The sequence below is a fragment of the Myotis nattereri genome (assembly GCF_964212035.1).
Source record: "Myotis nattereri genome assembly, chromosome: 14".
In the NCBI taxonomy this organism is placed as follows: Eukaryota; Metazoa; Chordata; class Mammalia; order Chiroptera; family Vespertilionidae; genus Myotis; species Myotis nattereri.
In genome coordinates, this window is record NC_138089.1 from 17,499,646 (window position 1) to 17,506,320 (window position 6,675).

At 40.5% G+C, this 6,675-nt stretch overlaps 1 pseudogene across 1 annotated transcript; it reads right to left on the bottom strand.

Moving 5' to 3' along the window:
- Positions 1-5,191: 5,191 nt before the first annotated feature.
- LOC308529708 (F-actin-capping protein subunit beta-like) lies at positions 5,192-6,675 on the bottom strand (annotated as a pseudogene). Its single transcript has one exon. The product of its transcript is annotated as an F-actin-capping protein subunit beta-like (transcript).

Genomic DNA, 6,675 nt, shown 5'->3' on the forward strand with positions numbered 1-6,675 from the left:
AACTTGCTATGGGAACTAAGTCACTGGCTCTCTGAGTTACAATTTCCTCAACTATGTGTTCAAAGAATTGTTGGGTTTCTAATCTCTTTACCAGTTCTAATAATATTACAGAAATTTTCATACTTTCCCTAGAAATTTCTCTTATTATTTTCTAATTCTTAGAAAATGGTATATAACTGTTATGAGCATTCATGTTTTGTCTGCTGTGCTAAATTGTAAGGTCCTAAAAACATTTCATATTCAGTCTGCCATTCCTCACAATTTAACATTGCAACTGCTACAAGTTAAATAAATATTTGAAGGAATGGAGAATGTGTTGAAATATTTTTTGTTTTGCTTTGCAGATTATTTTCCAATAACTGTTTCGCTTTTTGGTGCGATAAATATCCTTTAGCTAGGTGATAATAATTATATTACAGTAATGATATTCCCCCCTATTTTATAAAATGATTTATGGTTTATTTTATAACATAAAAACCCAGAAGCATTATGTTAGTATTCTATTATACTGCTTTTTGGTAAATAACTTTCAAGGAAGATTTCCTATGAACACTTGGCATGGTAAAAGGCTAATGTAACGAATCAGGACTATTTAGCATTACTAGTTAGGACTTCTATAGTTGCAAATGTCAAAAGAGCTAGCTCAAACTTGTTCATCCAAAATGGAAAATCTATTTGACTCATGTATCTGAAAAGTTCAGGCTTGGCTGAATCCACAGCTGAATGACGTCATTAGGACTTAGTCTTAACTCTTTCCATTTCTTTTGCTTGTTTTTTCTCCATTGACTTAAATCTGAGGCCAGCTCTTCACTTATGGCTATTCACTAACAGCTCCAAGCTTATATTCTATCCTCTAATATTGGTGTTAGGACAGTGTCTTTTTCAGAACAGTTCTAATGACTTCCAGAGTTGAGTTTTTGGTTTTTCTTAATATATTTTATTGATTTTTTACGGAGAGGAAGGGAGAGAGATAGAGAGTTAGAAACATCGATGAGAGAGAAACATCAATCAGCTGCCTCCTGCACACACCCCACTGGGGATGTGCCTGCAACCAAGGTACATGCCCTTGACCGGAATCGAACCTGGGACCTTTCAGTCCGCAGGCAGACGCTCTATCCACTGAGCCAAACCGGTTTCGGCCAGAGTTGAGTTTTATTGTTTGATTGGGTCGTGTGTGGGGATGTGCCTACACTTGTCATTATTCTAGGAATATAGTATACACTGATTCGCTAGGACTGGGTTATGTGCCCAGATTGGTGTCCATAGGTAGCATGTACCGTATCTCCTCCTGAACCTCTTTGACTTAGAAAGATGGTAGGGTGGCTCCCTGTTGGAAAACTTAGGACTATGAAGCAGAAAAAGGTACAATGGATAATGGGCAAGAAAGAACAGTGGGAATCCACAACAAAATTAAAAAGAGGTCCTAGTTATGCAAAACAAAACTATCTTAAGTCTGTTTATATACAAACTAGAGGCCCGGTGCATGGATTTGTGCATGGGTGGGGTCTGGTGGGCCCACCCCAATGGGGGGGGCGACTGAGCGTGGGGCTGGTTGGGGGGAGGGGCCTCAGGCTGTTGGCCAGCCGGTCCCACCCCCTGATTGAACTCCCAGTTGAAGGGATAATTTGCATATTAGCCTTTTATTATATAGGAAGATTAACTAAGAAATCAACTTTAAACACAAATTCATTTCTAATGTCTACTACCATTTGAGCTTTATGATATAGCTTTGAATATGGTAAACATCTTAATGAAAAAGCAAACTCATGTCAGTTATGATTTACATTTGGCTGCAAATGACAGATCTAACTACAGTGGCTTAAAGATATAAGGGTTAATATTTAAGAAGTCCAGAGGCAGGTTGTTGCTAGCATTGGTTTGGTGCTTTATGAATGCTAAGTCTCCTGATATTTTTTTTCTGGCCCCAAACGGCTGCTTTAATTTTGGCCTTTATGTTCAGGTTTTTATTAGAAGGAAGCAGATAAGTACAAAAGGATAAGAACTGCTTGCTGTATTTATTTTTTTCTGTATGTTTTTAAAAAATATATTTTTATTGATTTCAGAGAGGAAGGGAAAAGAGAGAAACACAAATGATGGGAGAGAATCCTTAATCAGCTTCCTCTTGCACTCCCCCTACTGGGGAGCAAGCCTGCAACCTGGGCATGTGCCCTGACTGGAATTTAACCGTGACCTCCTAGTTCATAGGTCGACAATCAACCACTGAGACACACCAGCTGGGCTTTCTGTGTGTGTTTTAAAGAGTATAACCAACACTTCTACATACTAGTATATCTTATTCATCATATGGTCACATATTTCTTCTGTGGAGGCTGAGAAATACAGTGTTTTCGTTTACCTCAGTACCACCCCAAATTAAACCATGTTGTAATGGTAGGAAAAGGGAGTTAAATGGATATTGGGTGACTGGTCAGTTTGAGCTGCTATAACAAAATACCAAAAACTGGGTGGTTTACACAATAGATACTTATTTCTCACAGTTCTTGAGACTAGGAAACCCAAGATCAAGATGCTGGCTGATTTGGTTCCCTGGTGAGTGCACTCTTCCTTGGCTTGCAAATGGCCCTCTTCTGGCTATGTCCTTACATGGCAGAGAGAGAGAGAGGGTTTCTCTTATAAAGAAACTCATCACATCATGGGCCCCACCCTCATGACCTCATTTAAACCTAATTATATTATAGCTCCACATACCATCACATTAAGTGTTAGAGCTTCAACATACAAATTTGCAGGTGACATATAAAATCAGTCTACAATTTCTACCCCTGGCCCCCCAAATTCCTGTCCTTCTTGCATGCAAAATACATTCATTCAATCCTAATAGTTCAAAAAACTTAACTTTAACTCAAAGGTCTAAAGTTCAAATCTCATCTAAATATCTAAATCAGATATGGGTGCTACAGGGAGGTATGATTCATCCTGAGGCAAAATTCCTCTCCAGCTGTGATTCTATGAAACCAGATAAATTATGTGTTTCCAAAATACAATGGTGGGACAGGCAAAGGATAGACATTCTCATTCCAAAATGGAGAAATTGGAAGGAAGAAAAAGCTGTCAGATTGCACAAGTAGTTCCAAAACCTGGTAAGATGAATAACATTAGATCTTGAGGCTTCAGAAAAATCCTTTTTGGTTCAATGCTCTGTTTTCCAGACCTACTGGGGGAGGCAGGGAGTGGACTTGCTTCTACAGCTCTGCCAGGTGGGGTTGTACTCCCAAAGCCTGTCGTCCAGCCCCCCAGCCCCCAAGGCTGTATGAAGGTGGCTACTGTCTGGATGGTTGAATCTGAATGAACAGCTACAAAACACACACAGAGCACACATGCGCGTGGGCACGTGCGCACGTGCAGACACACACACACACATACACGCACACACCCTTCCCCTCCTTGAAACTGAGGAGGCAGCCCTGATGATCTATAAATCACCGTTGTGGTCATTTTTCCTTCTTCTTAAAGAATAGCACACATTTTCAGCTGTGTAGTTCTATAGTCCAGTCCTGTAGGATCTAAGAAGTCTGACAGCCTTCTTTCATTTTCTGCTGGGGTGGATGATAAGGTCTATGGTTCACACCCATACTAACCTCCTTATCAACCTGTTAGGTCACACCCTTAATGTTCTCTTCAGAACAACCTTTCTTATTTCTTGCAGTATGAACAGAGTGAGACTATTACAAATCTTTAAGTTCTGGTTCACTTTCACTTAACAATTCCTTCTTCAATTCATTTCTCTCTTCCTGTGTTTTACTATAAACAGTCAGGAAGAATCCAACTGCTCCTGCAACACTTTGTGTAGAAATCACCTGAGCTAACTAACCAATTTTATAGTTTTCAAGTTTACTTTCTACAAAACACTAAAATATAGTTCAGCCAAGTTCTCTGGTCACTTTTTAACAAGGATCACCTTTTTATCCACTGTCCAATAACATGGAGAGTTCACCAGAATGGCTTTTACTGCCCCTATTTCCACTAACATTCTATTGATGATTATTTATGTAGTTTCTAAAAAGATGTATAGGCCCTAGCCAGGTAGCTCAATTAGTTAGAGCGTTGTCCCAGCACACTAAAGTTACAAGTTTGATCCCTGGTCAGGGCACATACAAGAATCAAACAGCGAATGCATAAATGGGTGGAACAACAAATTGATGTTTCTCTCTCTCTCTCTCTCTGAAATCAATAAATAAAAAATTGTTTTAAAATAAATAAGATGTATAGGCTGAGAAGTCCCATGGTCTACAAGCAGCAAGTTGGAGACAGAAGAACCAATGGTGTATATAGTTCCTGTTCAAGTCCAAAGGTCTGAGAACCAGGAAACCTGAGTTTGAGTCTGAGTCCAATGGCAGAAGACCAATGTCCCAACGCAAAGACACTAAGCAGAGAGCTTATTCTCCCTTACTCAGCCTTTTAGTTCTATTCAGGTTTCCATGGATTGCATGAGGCCTACCCACACTGGGGAGGGCAATCTGCTTTACTCAAGTCTACCAATACAAATGTTAATCTCACTTAAAAACACTCTCATAGGCTCACCCAGAATAATAATTAACCAAATATCTAGGTACTCCATTGCCCAGTCAAGGTGACACATAAAATTAACCATAACAGTGACACTGCAGTTTCTGCCACAAAGATATTAGTGAAAACATTTTAATTTCTTTCTCTTGAGTTTCAGCTGTTTTGTTTTATTTATTTATTTATATATATATATACATATATATATATATATATATATATATATATATTTACATATATTTTTTAACTGTATCCCAGTTTCTTTTTATTTCTTTTTTGTTGTTGTTGTTTTTTTAAAGCATGGAAGCTCAAGTATAAGATGTAGATTTTTATTTTAAAGCTTTACAGAAAAAAACAAAAACAGAATAAAACAAAAAACTCCTTTACATTCCACAAAAATTGACAGAAAGGCACCTAGCCAGAAGAGCAGATCGGTCTGAAGGCCCCACCCTGCACACCCCACAACATCCTCTTGGTGGGACAGGGGATAGTTGGTGTGGGATAATGCTGAGGGTCACCTCTCCTTTCTCCCAGAGCTGTCCCCTGTCCTCCCAACCCCAACTCCAAGCAACTCCCAAATACATGTGGAATCAGATTTCTAGTTTTTCTTTTATCTTTCACACACCAGTTATTTCGTAATTTTTTTGTTTTACTTTTTTTTATACCAATGTAACTAAAAGGTGGGAGGGAAGGGGAGGCGGACAGTGTATTTTAGGCCTATAAATGGGTGGTGGTGGGGACATGGGGCTGGGCAAACAGAATACATACAGTCGATATGGAAACATCAAGATTTTGTGTGTTTTTCTTAAAGAAGTAAGATCAGTATTATCAGGAAGCATATGTGTAATGTTTAATCACAGTGGTGTAGCAAGTGCGTGTGTTTTTTTTTTTTTTTAAATTTCTTTCTTTTTTTTTTTTTTTGAGAGAGAGGAAGGGAGAGGTTAGACAGAGAGAAATATCTGAGCAAGAAAAACATCGATTGGCTGCCTCCAGCGCCCCCACAGTGGGCTGATCCCGCAGCCCTGACCAGGAATTGAACCAGTGGCCTCTTCGTTCGTGGGTCCACACTCAACCACTGAGCTACACTGGCCAGGCGGAAACATTGAGGTTTTTTGGGTTTTGTTTTTTTTTAAAATACTGAGTTTTGATAGCAAAACGTGGTGAGGAAAGCAGGCCTTGGAGACAGAGACAGGTGTTTATCAGCTTTGTTCTCAGGGTTTGATGGCCCCATACAGGTCGGTGACACAAATTACTGTGTGATCTGTGTGTGGTGGAGAGGAGTGGGGGGGAGGAGGGACAAGGGAAGGGAACAGAGTTGTGTAAGAAAGGAATCGAAGGAGTGCATAGCATGTCCGGTTAGGGTGAAGCAGAGGTTTTACAATTGCTGCTTTCTCTTCAAAGCATCCAAGTCATTCTTAAGAGCTTCTTATTTTGATTTGTCTGTAAAAGTCTGCACAGACCTCAGCCCATTGGTGATGTCCTTTGTTTTTCCAAAGCAGACCTCATTTAGCATACTTCGGATTTTGTTTCCCATATCCTCTACAAGCGCCCGATATTGGCTATGTGTGGCCAGCAGTGACTCAGTTTCATCTTTCTCCATCTGTAAGGCTGCCTCCGAGGTTCATGGTGCCAGAGCCACATTTGTCGGTTTGTAGCCACAGCATTCCTGAGGAGGTCAGCTTCTGATGGGTGGTGCAGCCATTGGTTTCTCCTGCACTTCCACCACATGGATGGAATCCCAGCAGCCTCTGATCTTCTTTTATCCATCTCCAGCCTTCTTATGAGGAACACCCCGGCAAAGCCATGATCCAGATCCCACAGATAGACAGATGAGATGCCGCCTTCGAAATACAGATCTTGATACTGGTCAAAGGCATTGTGGGCTTCCACCTCCAACTTTCTCACCTGAGCAGAACGCATGCCCCATCTTCCATCTCCTATAGATGGTGACCTATAGGAGTCCCCATCTCTGTTGTAGTCACAGAAAAGGTAATCCTTTCCCACCACCTTCTCGGACGATTTTCAGTGTCTGGTTAACAGAAGACAGATCTTCACTTAGACTGGGACCAGGTCAATCAGGTCAATCTCGATTTGCTGTAGAGGCAGGAGCCTCATTAAGTCCAAGGCACAGTCCAGCTGCTGATCATTCAT